The 16,931-nt window shown below is 39.3% G+C and overlaps 1 protein-coding gene across 2 annotated transcripts in view; it reads left to right on the forward strand.

Annotated features, from left to right (window-relative positions):
* Nucleotides 1-6,692: 6,692 nt before the first annotated feature.
* Nucleotides 6,693-16,931, forward strand: part of LOC310889672 (adenylate cyclase type 10-like) — a 36,060-nt gene continuing 25,821 nt past the window's right edge. Inside the window, exon 1 of one of the 2 annotated variants that reach the window (XM_083817498.1) lies at nt 6,693-6,819. The gene's annotated coding sequence lies outside the window, so the exon portion shown is untranslated. Of the gene's footprint in view, nt 6,820-10,250; nt 11,695-16,931 lie in introns of those variants that run through there. The other variant, XM_083817499.1, reaches the window with a different exon arrangement.

A 16,931-nucleotide genomic window follows, 5' to 3' on the forward strand; every position in this document is an offset into this window, starting at 1 on the left:
TGATTCTTCAGTTGCTAAGGTAGCAAACTGTAGCACACTTTATTCAGTTGCTTGGAATTAAAACTGTTTAAGTTTGATGCCCAGCACACTTACAGGAATATAGCTTTCATTATACAGGGATTCTTTTCTTTAATTTTAAGCCCTTTTAAAAAGAGGGCATTTTTTTCTTTAAAGCGTAATAGAAGGGAACTCTGATCGAGATGCAAAGGAGACATGCAGTTTTAAATCCTAATGTGTTTCATGCATTATTTAATAATAGCAGAGAAATGAGCCAGATCTTTATTCTTCTGCTTTTTTCTAGTTGTCTGGCTCAAAGTACTTTGAAACCTACTTTAACTGAGGGGCTGGAGATGGCACTAGTATAGGGGTGTACTACTGTTGCTGTTGTCCTTCTGTCTGGTTGACCTCTGGTTTTAATTACCAGGTAGCGTGCACTAGGGAACTTCTAGAGCCTTGGAAACTTAATTGCAGATTTTTAAGCTTGTTATTAGGCTCTTCTGAGTGAAGGGCTAGCTTAATCTAAAATGTGACCTCTCTGCACCACAATTTAGCAAGAAAAACTTGACCAGTGTAGTAAAAAAATGATGAAATCAGCACAAGCAAATCCGAATATTGTGCTAACTTGACTTCACCTGGTCTACAGCCTGCCCTCTGTGAAGAATCTGAATACATTTCTAGGCTCTTTATTGCATATAATGTAGGAAAAACTGATCAGTGAAATTGCCGCGTAGGTTGAACTGCACTATTGTCATACTGTCAGGATATTGTACCGTCACTATATGAGAAATTCTTAGCAAATAGAACTAATTGGTTTTTATAACCCTTTAGGACTAAATGAATATGCTCATAATTATAACAAAGAAACAAGCAAACAAAAGTCCCTTCTATTGAAGGGTTTGGATTTTTTGAAGCCGTAACCAATTGAAATCTTTATGCAATATGAAATTGTTCTGGTACACTGTACTCGTGGAAGTAGATAAAACTTCTAGTGAGATGGAGAACTTATTTTTCACTGCTTTTGCATCTAGTGAAACATTCTTGAAATTAACAATTCTCTGAGTAAGAGTTAAGGAAAATGAAGGAAAAAGTAATGCATGTAATTCTTCTGAGCTTTGTAGATGGAACAAGTACAATAAGGATCGACTGTCATAATGAGGATTGAATATTTTAAACTACTTAAGTAGACTTTTGTAGTATTGTGCCTCTATATAAATAGCGGTGATAATTCTCACTGTACAAGTTTGACAGTGTTGTCAGTAGCTTGCTATATGTACTTAGTTGCATAGCAAAGCTTATTAATTGTCTAATATAAGGCATAGTTCTTGCCTGTAACTTTGCACAGGACTTATCACGGCAGAACCATCTCTTCTCAAAAGCAGCTCAGTACGTTTGAAATCTTAAAGCCATTGAAAACACACACCCGGCAGGTCTTTCCAATTACTCTGGAAGAACAAGCACAGGGAGTACTACCTGAATATGACAGGGCCCTTCTTTACTGTGAGGGTGACAGAGCACTGGCACAGGATGCCCAGAGAGGTTGCAGAGTCTCCTTCTCTGGAGATATTCAAAACCTACCTGGGTGCCATCCTGCACAATGTGCTCTAGGTGATCCTGCTTGGCAGGGGGGTTGGACTGGATGACCTTCAGAAGTCCCTTCCAACCTCAAGCATTCTGTGATTCTGTAACAGAAAGTAGCATGAAATATTGAAGCTGTAATTCACGTGTTTCTCCAGCAATGCATTTTCTGCTACTGCTTCTTAGAAAGCTAAAGAGGAGGTAGAGCTGATAAGCGCAGGGAGGCATGAAGAGATCACTTTAGTTAAAGCTTCTTAAAGCTTTACACGAAGCACCCTTGACATAGTCTCTGTCTTACAAACCAGAAATGCGTAAACAGTATGCTTTCATTGAGTAGATGACTGTGGTTTTTCCCCTTGCAAATACTTTGAAAAAAAATTCTGCACTTACAGGAACAACAGAGCTGCTAGAAACAAAGAATTCCTCTTGTCTTACACTTCAACACTTACAGCTAAATAAAAACTTACCATTTTACAAATGTGAATACTTGTATCATATACCTTAGGAGGAATCTTTAATATTGATATTAAAGAATTATTGATATTAAGGAATCTTTGATATTAAAGAATTGTAGCTAACTGCCATCAAGTGTATATATCAATTTCAGGCTGAGAGAGAAAGCTTCATTACATACTTTTCACATTCTCCTTTGTCATCTGTACTCCCATTTGCAGGAGGAATGTGGTGCTACTGAAGTCAGAAAATCTCTCTAACAAAACTTAGTCTGCCAGAATAAGTGTCCAGTAAATGACACTTATTGCTGACATCTCTGAATATAAGAGGTTGTCACCATAATTCCTTTTCTTTTGCCAGGCGGGTGGGAGAGGGAAACATAGTTTCAGGTTCATTTAGTGCAGGCTACCAAGCTGTCACTGGGGAAGCTGCCATCCCTTAGCCACATGTTCACTTCCTTCGAGTCGGATCGAGCAGTTAAGAGAATGTAGAGGCATTTGATTGTTTTGGCTGATATAATGAGAAGCTAATCCTAAAAAAAAAAATCACACCGCAAACAACACTGTTTTCTGATGATGAACTCAATTAGCTGGTTCTGTTGCCAGTCACTAAATGCAATGAGAGACAGAATCTGCAGCTGAGCTAAAAGAATTGTCTTTAGCCACTTGTTTTGAGTGTGTTTGTTTTATTTTTCAAATCAGCTTATCTGTGTTCTAAAACCATCCCCATAAGTAGAGACAGCAGGATTCCCTGCAAATGTTAGAGACTCTTCTTAGAAAACGAAGAGCTAAAAATAATGTCAGGGGCCGGTAGCAAGCTCCAAATCTACACTTACTCAGATTTTTCATTTACACCATTTAGTTTTTTGCAGGGACGCAAGTTTTCTTGTACTGAAGCAGTCTAGGCGCTCTAACTAGAATCCAGCTATTCTTCCGGTTTAGCATAACAAACCGGAGTGGCACAATAAGTTCAACTACATTAAATAAACTTAAGACTGTCAGTGGACAGGCATCCACAGAAGAGTCTAAGCATGTAGCTGCCTTGTCCTGTTTTGCATTATTGTTATCCAGGGCATTTTGCTAAGTGGTCTTTCTGGCTCTTCTGACCAGTGAGCTCTTTGCTTTCCGAGTTTATCTTTTTCTGACTATTTTGGACTTATATCTGTTAAGACAGTTGCTGGAGGATCATTCCTTTTTTTTTGTTTTGGATGTTTAGTTCAGCCTTGTTAGCGCAGGACATGTATTGGACACAGTCTATATTCTTAATTATTTTTTGAATCAGAGGAACTCCAACTCAGCTCCCATACAGCCAACTTGCCCAGCTGGGGAAACTGTAAATGGGTGTTAGTAGACATTCCTAGATTCTTTCAGATGAAATTAACTGATGGTCTAAAATTGGAATACAGTTCTATAAGTATGCTCCTGTGGAAGGTTTTAAGGAAGTGTTCATATTTTTTGCACTTCAAATACATTTTTCTTTTTCAATGGTCTCGACCGTTTGTAATACTCCGTTTCGTGAGACTTAGAGGCAATTTCACTATTCCCTTAGATAGTGAGATAGCAGTCATTGATGTTAGTCAATATGTTGTAATGGAAGAGTTTCTGGGATTGTGCTGTGTCTCCCCTACAAGTATGAATGTACCAAGGCAACTTTCAGAGAAAAATCGGGGGGTTATATTGCTGCTATGTATTTTACTGAACAAAACTTAGCTTCAGCAAGCCATTTCCTGTTACTGCTGGGTTGTTCTGCTTTCTTTGCTTTTCCTATGTGCCCCTCTGCTTTGCTTAAAATGACCATTGTGCCCTGCTGTGAGGATCAAATTGGAAGCAATTCTGTGAGATGGAAATAGCTCAAGCCCCGTAAGCGGAAATGTAATAGCATTTCATGTGAGTACTAGCTAGTACTTACTAAAGCTGAGGGATCGTCTGTAGTTCTGCAACGCTTGCAAAGTTCCCACCTTCACAACAAGGAAATTCTTTCATCTAAGAGTGGATAACTCATGGTTTTTGGGTCTACTTCAGGTATTCTGATCAAAGGGAAACTTGCCCAAATTGATCCTTCTAACAAAATTTCTCTGTACTCCAAGTGATATTTTTACAGAGTTGTCACCCCTGCGTAATAAAGGATAACAGAAGGTATTTCTGCATATTTTGAAGTAGCCTGGCACTGATCACCCAACTAGCAGGATCTATGGTTTATCTGCCCCACTGAATAGGTCCTGCTCTTTGCTGCAGTAACAGTAGGGACAATGGGGCAAAGCTGTATTTCTGGTGCTTCTAAGCCTTGGTCTCTTACCGACCGTAATAAATGGGTTTTCTTTTCTTAGAGATGTGGCCTTGCACAGTGTGCCAGAAGGTTAGGGAAACTTACTCCCTTGCTGTGTTCTGCACTGTGTAACTCTATTTTAAACAAGTTCATCAAGTTAAATTGTTCGGTACAGCTAGATGCTTCAGTTATGCTGAAGTGAAAAGCATTAAGTATCACTGTCCTAAATTACAAAGAAAGGATGGTAAAATGCTGTCTTCTGTTGGCCGCTCTTTTCAGAGAGGAAACTTACTGTTCCATGGGGAAGTAGAATTTAAAAAAAAAAAAGCTGTCCGGTAAGCTCTGCTTTCATATCAGGATTGGACAGCTAAAGTCCAGTAACGTCTCGCTTTAGACTGATAGGATAGTTCTGTATCTGAATAACTTTTTTCATGGTTTGGGTACAGAGTAGGATGGGTTATGTTGAAGTAGAGGTGTGGGGTTATAAAACTTATTGTTTTACTTGTTTGAACTAATACTTACCACTGTAACCTGTTCATTCTATTCCTTGGCCTGTAGGATGTTGAAAACAATATCATGTCTTCATAAGGCCATGATGTTATTAGAATATTTTACGAGCAATTCTTGGGTCTGGAATACCGAAAATATGACTATGCTAATGAATCAGCTAACCCCTGAAGACAAAAAGGTAAGTAGCTGTGTGATATGGAGACTGAAAGTGAAATACAAACTTACTGTTCTAAGATGACACGAGTCAGTAATGCTGCTTACCGCAACGCAGAACTAAGTGTGGTACTAACTCAGTTCTGGATAGTCCTGCCACAGCCATTTGAATGTACCGAGGTGTCTGTACAGGGCTCTGTTGTAAGCCGGATCAGTGATCTGATCGGAGATGAAGAAAGACAGGACCCCTTGAAGGAGGCTGTATACAAAAGATGGTTGTTAGGGTGGCTTGATCGCACATGATCAGGTGTTGCCCTATATGTCAGCCAAGTAGCCAAGCTGTTACTGGTTTTACCTGCATCATGAGTAAAACAAGGCTTTATTTCTTGACCACTGTCTCCTTTTTCTGAGGAACAGGAGGTAGGTTTTGAGGGGCTTTTTTGTTTGCTCTTTGTGTTTCAAACTAGTGACAACTTCTGTGTGTGCTTTTCACGCTTTGGCAATACAGCTACATGTCCTCAAATTCTCTCACTCACTGTGAACTAAAACTGCCCCATGCAGTGGGGAAGTTTACCTAGAAGCACGGTGACGAAAGTCCTGAAGGTGGTTGAGGAAGAACAAAAACTGTTGTTGAACAGAGGACCTGAGTAAGAGTGAACGAAATGTCTCATAAGAAATACCTCACTCTTCCTCCTGTTCCATCCCCTCCCCTCCCAGATTTTGATAGTTTTTCCAGAATTAGGTATGTTATTTTCTGAAACACAGTGGAACTGTGTGTTCATTGTTACTAACTACATTTCATAGCACGAGCTGTAATCGATTTCTGACTTGCCCTGTTTGGTGAAATTTCACTATCGGCTTGTTCAAATGTCATTAAATACAGTATTTTTAGTAGTTAAGCATCAGATTTCCCATCTCTGCTCAATGGATTTTTTTTTCTGCTCCTTTAACGTGTCAAAGCTGATCACTGTGAGCACTGCAAGACGTTTAGTGGGAACATGCAAGCTAGGAGGGATTGGGAACTACAGAGGAGTGAAACTTGCAGAACCAGTAAACAAGCTGTTGTATTAGCTTGTGATTTCATAGAACGGTCGTATTAGGCAGGTTCTTACAGAGCAACGTTTAAATATTTTGTTCAGAAGCTGTGAGCTAGAGGTTTTATTGTCCTTATCGGGACTTAACTGGCTGCTGTAGTATCGTTTGGGATGAAGTAATGGACGTCAGTGAGAAAGTGAAGTTGTGAATGTACTGTAGTAACTTCTGCAGTAGATATTCTTATGACTCCTTTTAAAACATAGTGGTACAACTATAAGCACAGTTAAACGAACCGCATCTCTGTCAGTGAACTCGGTACAGAGCAGTGTGCTTATTCTATAGCATGTGAGAATTATTTCCTGGCTGGAAAGGAAACAACACAAAATTGTTACTTCTAGAGTAGAGTTCTTTACAGACAGATGAAATGTGAAACTAGTGCACTTGGAAGCTGAGGGAAGAATATTACTGAAGAGGACAAAATAAGGCATGGAATGGTTGAAATTTGCAGGAGATTGATTGTACGAGAAGCTGGTTGGGTCACAGATGGATCTAAACGTGAATCATTCTTATGATTAAGGACAAAAAAAATTGTCATTGCAATGAAATTAATCTGATAGAAGGGTAGTTACTTTCTTTACATCTTTATCAGAAATGACTGACTTTCTTGGCAGTTAATAATGAAAGCTTTTATTTTATGCAGGCCTTTAATTTTGATGTTCGACAACTACACTGGGCAGAATACATGGAAAACTACTGCATGGGAACAAAGAAATACGTGCTGAATGAAGAAATGTCTGGCCTCTCTGCAGCTCGGAAACACTTGAATAAGTAAGTGTGCATCTTATTTTTGTTTCTCTGTCCATGTCAAGTTTTACTTTTTCCATTTTATACTATACTGTTCTTTATAGCACTTGTTTAGTTCCACCAGAGTTCTTCTATTCCAGGCATGTCGTCTAAAGCGTTTTCTAATGCTTTAGTCAGATGCCATCTTTCTTCTTTCATTTGTAGATCTTGCTTTGTTCCCTGTATTAGTAATCCTAGTAGGTCTGTTTTTATGGCTATAGCTCTGATCACTAGTGTATACTGGAATCCAGGTTTCTGATGTTACTTGTGTATCCTTTTTGGAACATCAAAAAGGTACACAGTAATACAGGGTCAGAATGGTTTGTTCGACTACGGTGGTTTAATACAACAATAATTGTTTCTTTTGGGAACATGACTGCTGGAAGCAGGCAAGTAAACAGGCATGGACTTTCCACCTCAGCGCAGGAAACTTTGATGTTGGTGCTGTAAGACGAAGTCTCTTAGCGTCTTATCTGTGGCTGAACTCCTCCAGTTTGAATGCGTTGTAATTATTCAGAACTTTACTGGCATAGTTCCATTTGTTTTATTCTTGGGCGATTCATAAAGACAGTTGATAGTCTTTTTGATTTTTCCCTTTAAAGAAAGAAAAAAGAACAATTTATCTTGTTCTGCAATATTGCTTATCTGTTATGCTGTCAACCTGAGGGAAAGTGGTCTAGGCCGTCTTCAAAAGAGATTGGCATGGCACAATCTCAGTGAGAATTTTGGCCAAACTTGCCAGTGTTAACCTTACAATAGCATATTCAGAGACACAGCTGTGATACATGCTTGTAATATACACATGGTATAGCAACGAAGTAATCTGAATTTGTGAGAAATTAAGCGTTTCAGCTAGATGTGTCGTAAGCCTGAATTACACATTTGCAAGCAATTTTTAATGGGAATGAGGGCTTTCTGGATTTTCAGAGATTAATTCTGAATCTTGACGAGGACTTGACCGACAGAATTAAGGCTGATAGCAGAAAAGACTGAAAAAAGTGAGGGATCTAGAGGACTAAGTGAATATCCTTGTATGTTTACTTTGACTACATTTTTCCTGAATTCTCTTATGATGTGGCTCTTGTCAAAAAAAAGAAAAAAAGAAGAAGAAATTTAAAATCTCAAATGTACTCTTTAAAGATGGTAATCTTTCTTTGATAATGGCGGCCATAGCTGAAGAGGTGTCCCCTTCTAGTTTTGGACTTAGATGCAGTTCGGAAATGCGCTGAACACAAGTGACATTCTTTGTACAAAGGATCGTGCCAAAATAACATGAGAAATAGTCTTATATTGGAATGGCATCTGGTCATCCTATGTAAAGGAAGGCCTGGCTGTAATAACACCCACTATGCCTGTACAGCAAGATAAGGCCAGTGAGTATTTTCTTAAAAAGAGCTACCTTTCAAATACAAATTGTTATGGTCTACTGAACCAAAGATGTCATGCTCTTTTTAATGAATCTGAGCAAATTCTGGTTTCAAGTCATCTTGCAGCTTCCATTTTTACATGAGAAGATGGCTAAAAATCAGAGAGACTCTAAAACAGCACTTCCTTTTTCCACACTTCCTTTCTCCTAATCCTTAAAGGATTAAGAAGGAAGTTCTCTGAGAAGGAGGGAGTTTCCAATTGCCATGGAGACTATGAACTTTGTGGCTGGAAAAATCTTAAACTTTTTTGTCAGCAGTAATAGAAGTTTCTACAAATACATAATTTTAAATACATAATTTTAAATGCTTGGAAGGGAGCTAGGGTGAAATTAGCCCGGTTTTAGGTGAGTGGCTGTCTTGAGGTGAGCCAATGGGTGTGACCTTGGCATTCAAAGGTTTTACCAAGCAACTATGAAGCAGTTGTATATGTAGTTAGCTACAAGGCTGGTTCTATTCCTGAATTTTCACGTTTCTCTTTGAGCAGCAAACAATCAAAAAGGCCTTCTCTGCTCATTCTTCAACTTACTGGCTTACTTAATGCACTAACTTAATACCATTTTAATAAAGTATCTTGAGATGAGTAGATGAACAAGTTAAATTCTACATTAGAAGTTATTTTAATGTTCTTTTCCCTGTAGTTCTTGGTACCTTGGCTTTTACTTTTTTTTTTTTTTTTCCCTTTTTCCCCACTTAAGTTAAGGAATATACGCTATGGATTCAATACAGTTCTTGTGATCCTGGTCTGACTTATCTTTATTGCAAGATCACAAATGGCAAGAAATACCTGGTACTTTGTGGTTAGTCTGTGTTACAAATTCCTCTTGTACTTCAGAGCCTCCAGTACTATGAGATACTGAAGAAGACAATTGAGCACTAGGGCATCTATGCATATGGTGGTCTAACTACACAAAGCCTGTAACATAGTCATCTCACCTTTTGTAAAAGCATAATTTCATCTTAAATTGGAGTGCAAAATATATGGTATGGTATATGTAATGTTAGTTGTCTATCTTCCAGAAGACATAGAAAATAAAACGGTCAAGTGCCGGTCTGAATTGGCGTTAGACAAGCATTTAAATAACTTTAATTCATTGACCTGGGGAGAGAATGTTTTAGACCACTGACCAACATAACTGTGCAATTTGGAACATTCTGATTGAAATCTGCCTTAACATACTTATTTTTTTTCTTTTAATTTTTACACCACATTGAGGAAGGTAAATATTGTCATCGTAATTGCTAGTTTATTGACCTATTTATTTGAAATCCTAAAACTGCAAAGGATTCTGAGTTTCAGAAGTGTACAAATGCTGGTGGATCTCCTGGAAAAACTATTGCAGGACTTCTATAATTTGTCTTTACTTCTGCCGATTCTTCACTTCTCAAAGTAGGGTCATAATGGTGACTACTTTGCTTTTAAAAGGAAAAAAAAAAATCTTAATTACAGAGACTTAATAGACTTAATTACGCAGGAGCTACATTATACTTGCCCTTGGTAGTTTTTTGTCCGACTTGAATTAAGTATGTAAAGAACTTATTTTGCCATTCTTGTGGAAACTTACTTTAAAGAGAACACCTTTCATGCAGGTGTGTATCATTTTGAAAAGACAATGGTTTCCTTGTTGAAGCTTAAGTATTCTGTAGTAAGTAGTTAAGCTGTAATTCCTTTTTAAAACGACCTGTGTATATATATATATAAAGCTAGAGATGGAAAGCCTAAATGGTCTAGGACCACACCTCGTGTGAGAGACCTGACTGTGGCTGAAAATAAATTATGGCTTCTGTGACTGAAGATGGTATACTTTAACAAATACATTAGATATGTTGCATTTTTAGTTACCTCCGCAAGCATCTTACTAGATCTGAAAGTATGCTTAAGCATTCCTGCACTGCAGGCTTTTTTTCAGAGGTACCTACAATCCAATGATGTCCCTCTTCCCGTGTTGGCATGTGACTGAAGTTTGCAATAACACATGCACCATAGTCTGAAAATTATTTCTGTGAAGCAATTCACTTAGAAGTTTTGTTCTTTATCACCATTACACGTGATACTTTTAATGTTGATTTGTTAATGCTGGGAACTATGAAGCCAATTAATTGATTATTTCTGATCCATGCTACTTAGGAATCTATTCTGTTGAATATGTAACAGAAGAAAAGGATTGCTTCAAATGTAAGGATACTTAACCTCTACTCTTTCAACACTTGGCAGTTTAGAAAACCACCTTTCTCTTTGGAGGCTGTGGTTATCTGTTGACTATTGGTATCTTAGACTCATAGAATCATAGAATATCCCGAGTTGGAAGAGACCCATAAGGATCATCAAGTCCAACTCCTGGCACCGCACAGGTCTACCCAAAAGTATAGACCACGTGACTAAGTGCACAGTCCCATCGCTTCTTAAATTCAGACAGGCTTGGTGCAGTGACTGCTTCACTGGGGAGCTTGTTCCAGTGTGCGACCAACCTCTCAGTGAAGAACCTCTTCCTGATGTCCAGCCTAAACTTCCCCTGCCTCAGCTTAACACGGTTCCCGCGGGTTCTGTCACTGGTGATTACGGAGAATAGCTCATCTGCCTCTCCACTCCCCCTCGCGAGGAAGTTGTAGACTGCCATGAGGTCCCCCCTCAGCCTCCTCTTCTCCAGGCTGAACGGGCTTCACAGGTGCTTGGCATGCAGGTTTAGTAATTAACCTTTTTATGTCTTCCATCTCTTGGAGTAAACTGGATATGAAGCTGGATGTCATGGTAAGATAGCTTGCCTGAAAAGGCCATCTCTGTCAGTCACCTGTGGTGGGGAGAGCAGAAAAACCCAAAACACCTAGAATAGCCATGCAAGGTGGAAAGCCAGTGTCAATGCAGTGTCACTCACTGTATACTTAAAGTAGTAGCCTTTGTAACTCCTGAGGCGGTGTTACCACCCATGAATGTTTTTGTATTTGAATGTTTTGCTCCGAGACCTGTTAAAACATAAGTGAAGATGATGACTTGCATCTCGATTATAAGATTTAAAGCATGAAATCTCTTTCAGGACATCTATCTCTTAATTCTTCTTCCCAGCAATGAAAGCATTGGATGGCTCCTATGTTAGGACAGATTGCCTTAGAAACCCAGGTGGGAGAGTTTAGAAGAGGTACTTAGCATCTGTTTTTGTAAAAAGACACAGGCATTGCACATAATTAACTGCCTGGGGCTCTGATATGGAACAAGAAGCCCACCTGGGCCTCGAGTCCTGGTGAAAGAATGGGCTGCCACTGCTTTCAGCCGAAAGTATCTGTTGTTAGTCTTTCTGCACAGTTTGCTTCCCATTCCTTTCATTCCTTGATCTTCAAGGTTGTTTGCTGCTGCCTCTTCTCAATCACTTTTAGAAGCTTTTGCTTGCCGTCTTCTTCAGCAGTTTCATAAGGTTCCATAGGGATGGACACAGGCTTTCAGGTAAGGCAGAAGCACAAATGAGTGTTGTCTCTCCACGAGGAGAGAACAGAGAAAGGCTGAGATGTTCTTCTGAATAGCAGCTTGGTTGAACTGACCCACGGTGAACTCCTTGCTGATCTGCCTCTTTTATCTTCTCCACATAATGGACATGCCTCTCCATGCTGGCTTGTAAACAGTTGCTTCCAGAATGGCTGTTTGCTTCCTCTACTTCACTGCATGTAATTAAAGCATTTGTTCTCAAATGCAGGCCTTTTGGCAAGCATAGCTCTTTTGAGATGACAGCATTTTTTTTCTGTTGGAATATATATTGTGTTAGCTGGCATTCAAATTTATTTAATGGATTTTGGGTTTTGTAGAGCTTCTCAACTGTCCTAATAGATAGACTGCAAATGACTTCCTTTATGTAGTCCTTTATCAGTTCAGTGCTTCAGCGTCCTTAGCTTGACTGGCCGTGGAGATGTAGTTCACCAGAAAAACACTGATGGGATTTCTTGTGCACAGTCAGCCATCTGTAAGGTAAAACAGATTTTTTTTAACGTGAAAAGTTGTGTACTGAAAAATGACTCTTTGACTTCTTTCTTCCAGAAAGAAGTGCGCTATTTCTTAATTGTTAGGTTTTATGTGACGTGCAGTACATATAGTTTCTGTTGTCCAGCCTTCTGGATTATTGCTCTTCTATTTACACTCCTTGGAAATAGTCTTTGGCAGAAAATAGTCTTTGGCAGAACTTGATTTGGAACAGATATATCCAGAGCAGATTTGAGTTGTCTTGTTTCTTTGAAGTATTACTCACCTGCGTTAATTACAATGCAGAAACTAATACTAATTTGCGCGCATAGTATAGTAATATAAGAAATTTCCAAAATGTGAAATGTGTGCGTGTCTCATCTCAATATTCATGCACGTGCATATAAAGAACAACATATATATGGCCAGTTTTTCTCTGCTCTGTTTTTATTCAGAGCTTCTGTTTTGCTGTTCTATCAGGGACCATTTTTGGCAATAAGGGAGGAAACAAACGTTTTCAAAACCTAGTTGCTTGACTAGAAGGCTACTTATACAATGCCTATGGTAACTCGTGTGAACTGTTGGATACCCGGCTTGTGTCAAAACCGCTAGTCTGTGTTGTATGAAAGAGCACCCTCTGGTCTGAGGAGAAAACACAAAGTCGGCCTGGGCACGGCATTACTTGAAACTTCTGGGCTGCTGACTTGATGGTGCGATGTAGAATTAAACACTCTTAAGCACGTGTCTGCCAGGAATCTTCTAAAGAAGGCCTTTGAAGCATACACAATTAATAGCTGTTAAAATGTTAATGGGTTTGTTTAACTGTTAGTTTACTGGGGGCAGGAGGACTGAAGTGTGAGGGAAGCACAGATTGTCACCTGGTATCTGCAGTATGTTGATGTAAAGCGAAGGAAGGGAAAGAAGCCTTTTACCTTTATTGCAGAAATTACTTCCCAAGACTCCTGTAAAGCCTTCTGCCCTGCCACCTTTTGAAAGTAAGAAGCACGGGAGCTTAAAAGAAAAAATTGGGAAGTGGTTAGAAAGTGTGTTATTTTATACAACTGGATTAATACAACTTGTATAGCTCGCGGTAATATCTTCACTTGTCCAAAGGAGAAGTGGAAAATGCAAGTTAAAATGGAAGCTGGATGATGAATCAGCTCTTACAGTATTTCTACTGTTGTTCTTTGAGGGTGGACAATATGAGATTTCTTTTGAAAGTAAATACTCGTACTAAGTTATTTCGAACACTGATTTTGCTCAATCGTAGTTCATTACTAAAATTGCTGTTGGATGATTTTTCTTGGGCTTTTTAATTCTGTTCTGCCAAAATAAGGTATCTGTTGGAAGAGAAAACTTTAAAAGGCTGTAGTTGAAATTTGGATTGTACGGTCGGTTTTGATCAACAGACTTCTGGGCACTGGCTGGGATTGCTTGGAGCTAAAGTAACTTGCGTACGTGTGGTGTTAATTGGTACGCTCTGCTTAGATTTAACCGCTGTATCAGTATCAGCGTGCATTAATAAGCATACCAGAAGAGCAATGGTCAGTGTTCTGAGGAAGCAACACACAATAATTGTCGTTATGAACTCGCACTGTAAGATTATCACAGTAGATTTTCTGACATCCCTGTTCTTTCACCTTTTTTTCTGTTAGAATAAAAGAATGACTGTGAAGATTAGTTGTTGGAAACTGTAAGAAACAGATCCCAGATCTCTCTTACCTGGCAGTTAACTTCTTTAGGAAAGAGTCTTGCTTCAGAAGACTGTAAGTGATGCATGTCTGCCCTTACAAGGTTTTTAAAAGTACTGCAATAAGTCATCTATACCGTCAGTATTTTTTTCAAATAAATTGAAGTTTAGCGCTGTATGGACAATACCTGCCGTATTGTGATTTTGGCAGAAAGCTCTAACTTTATTTCAATTAAACAACTTCCATGTCATTAGTGACTAAAATAGTAGCCCAAACTTAAGTATTTCCACATAAAACTCATCCTCTAAAATACATGACTTCCTTATTTTTGTCCGAACTCTAAGCATGCGTATCCATATAGGAACGGCTTTTCAGTGTTGATCTCTAGCAAAGTCTTAAATGTTTGCAGCGCAAGGTGTATGAGAGGATTTTCACCGCTTTACAGAACTGAGGTTTATCATTATAGGTATATTAAATGTAGTATGCAGTTTAGACCCATATCATTGTATTTTTATGATATATTATTAGCTATTGCATATAGAGACAGTGGCGCATATAATGTTGATAAGTTCTGCTCCAAAACAATTGAATTTTGAATAACAAAGTATCAATAGAGCCTGGAAATATTAAAAGCTGCAAGTAATAAGAACTACTTTTTTTGACTGCAGTAAGATATGTAGGCCCTAGTTTATTTACCGTTGGGTTTGAATGTTTGATGACTAGTAAATAAACCTGCACGGAGGCTATCAGAATTTTAAAAACACTTGCTACATGCTTAAGCAGGTAGCAGTAAATGGAAAGGTGAGAGAAGAATAGCAAGTTCAGCTGCAATCCACGAAAGGCACTTTCCTGCTGCCAGTTAATGAAAACAACCTGGGAGCTTGTAACTAACTGCACATGCACACCTTGCTTGTGTGTATCATTTTAGTTTTATTTTTTCCTACAGCTCTGTAGAAGCTGTATTCTAGGATTAATTTTTAGAGCAATTGAAGTATACATCTAAGCAGAAGCTGAGTGAAAGTGCTGATACACCAATAATGATATAGCAGAGGCTGCTGCTTCAGTGAGTTTGTGGACTGGCAATTCATTCGAATTGAGACAGCATGCCAAAGGAGGAGGTTTTAAAACAGGGATCATACAGTGGACTGTTGTTGCACTGCAAACTGTCAGGTAAGCAGTGATAAATAGACTGAGTGCATGTCAACGGCAATTACTGTGTGCCGTTTTGAAAATGTGTGTTAAAATCCGCCCGGTTAAATCAGCCACTGCAGTAGTAATGCTGTATTAGACTGTTGTCTGACTTCCCTGGCATAACAGAATTCCCTGATGTTGGATACCTTGAGACAGGTATTTAATTTTTTGTTTCATATACCTGTTCATCTCTTGTTACCTGGTAATGCTTACACTCTTAACAGCTGGCATGGCTGTGAACGTCGTGCTCTGCAGAGATGAGAAATTCGGATGTCTGGCTCCAAGTTGCTGATGTTTTTGCGACGTCGCTCCAAGCCCCCTGTTGTTACAAAACTGTTTCTACAGTAAACTCCAGGTCTGCTGCCTGCCTTCAGGGTTGAACTTGGCCAGGCCTGATTTTGCTGCCACTGATATCAACTGCAGGATCGTGAACCAAAAGAGGGAGTAGGGTCTTCTGAGAGGTTTGACACAGATTCTGCATCACGGATACTTTACACGGCAAAGCCAACCCTTTCCAAGGTTTTGTGTGCATGCACATGCGCACACGAAACATCTTTCTGGGGAAGAGGATTGTTCTGATTAAAGGTAATTTTCCCAACAGAGGGGGGAGGAAAAATGACCAAGCAGGCAAACAGCGCAGCTCAAATGCTGTTTGAGGCTGACGGCTGATTAAAGCCACAGTGCAGCAGATGACTTTGCCTAGCAAACAGTGAGTCTACAAGTATCTTCCGTGACTCGAGGAATCATAAGCTACTGTAGAGAACTTCATGTTAGTGAAGACTGCAGTGCTTTCTGGGAGTTTGTGTACACAAAGTATTCCAGCTGTGACAAAATGGAGCTTTCTGTGGGCTTGATTGTTCTGATAAGAAGTCAAGAGTTTGGGATATTGACACTTCTGGGTGATCAAATGGTCAATGTGTGTAAAATGACGTGCAACGTAAGAGTGATGTTACAGTGTTTCTGAATTTGTTTTTTTCTTCTCTCTGATTCTAAGTTAATTTAGCCATTTGTGCTGTTCTAACCTTTGCAGTGGCCACTCGTGCAAAGTTAATTCTGAGAGATGAAATTCTGGCTGTATTTAATTGTATCCTTTAATAATAGGGTTTTGTACAGGAAACTTTGGATATTTCAACATGAGTATGTGAGGAACGAAAGAGGGTAACTAAAAAAAAATCTCAATTTTAAGAAGTCTTTAAGCTGAAGTGTTTCTAGATCCTGTTCTCAAGGTTTTTCCACATTTGTGAAGTTTAAACAGTTGCTTTGTGCATTTCAAGCTTATTTTTTTCTAGGAAGTAGAAGAATCTAGGCTAAACACAGCTCACAAGTGAAGGTCTGTGAAAGCACCGAAAACTGGAATGTAAGTGGAAGCTTCTTGTTCTCAGTGTTACATCCAGTCCATAGGATAGGCTTTGTGGCACAGCAGTGTCAAACACACTGATTTATCTTGGGTTTAGAAATGACTCACAGTGAACACATCTGTTAAGTAACTGAGAGAGGGAGTTAGGAGAATCTTATCAAGTAGAGAGAGAGCGCTGACGGCATTAAACTAGGATGCTACTTAGTGTCTTTGCTAACTATGGTGCGTTGTGCAAATTACCTAAAGCAAGAAGCCTTGGGCCCCTTACCAAGGTCAGTCTCCTAATAAGAGAGTGAGCCTGTCTTAAGAAACTGGGAGAAACTGGTCCTGCAGATGGACAAGAGCCAAGGAGCCACTGAGTCTGTGCAAAGACAAGAGGTCAACTAGCGGTGACGAGGAAGAGTCATCAATCTTCATCCCCATGACCCCCCGACGACCACCACCAGAATACACTGCGCAAGCGCAGATGGGAGGAGCTTATGGAAATGACT

The sequence above is a fragment of the Anser anser genome (genome assembly GCF_964211835.1).
Source record: "Anser anser genome assembly, chromosome: Z".
NCBI lineage: Eukaryota > Metazoa > Chordata > Aves > Anseriformes > Anatidae > Anser > Anser anser.